Below are 320 nucleotides of genomic sequence, written 5' to 3' on the forward strand. Positions count from 1 at the left end.
AGAAATAACAGCCAACACACAAATAGATATATGCACACCCATGTTCATTGCAGCACTGTTCACAATAGCAAAAAGATAGAAACAACCTAGGTGCTCATCAATGGACAAATGGATAAACAAATTATGGTATATCCACACAATGGAACACTACGCAACAATAAAGAACAACCATGAATCTGTGAAAGATAACATGGAGGAATCTGGAGGTCACTATGCTGAGTGAATTTAGTCAGTCACAGAAGGACCAATATTGTATAAGACCACTATTACAAGAACTCAAGAAAAGGTTTAAACACAGAAGAAAACATTCTTTGATGGTT

The sequence above is a fragment of the Trichechus manatus genome, unplaced genomic scaffold (genome assembly GCF_000243295.1).
Source record: "Trichechus manatus latirostris isolate Lorelei unplaced genomic scaffold, TriManLat1.0 scaffold00354, whole genome shotgun sequence".
NCBI classification, from domain to species: domain Eukaryota; kingdom Metazoa; phylum Chordata; class Mammalia; order Sirenia; family Trichechidae; genus Trichechus; species Trichechus manatus.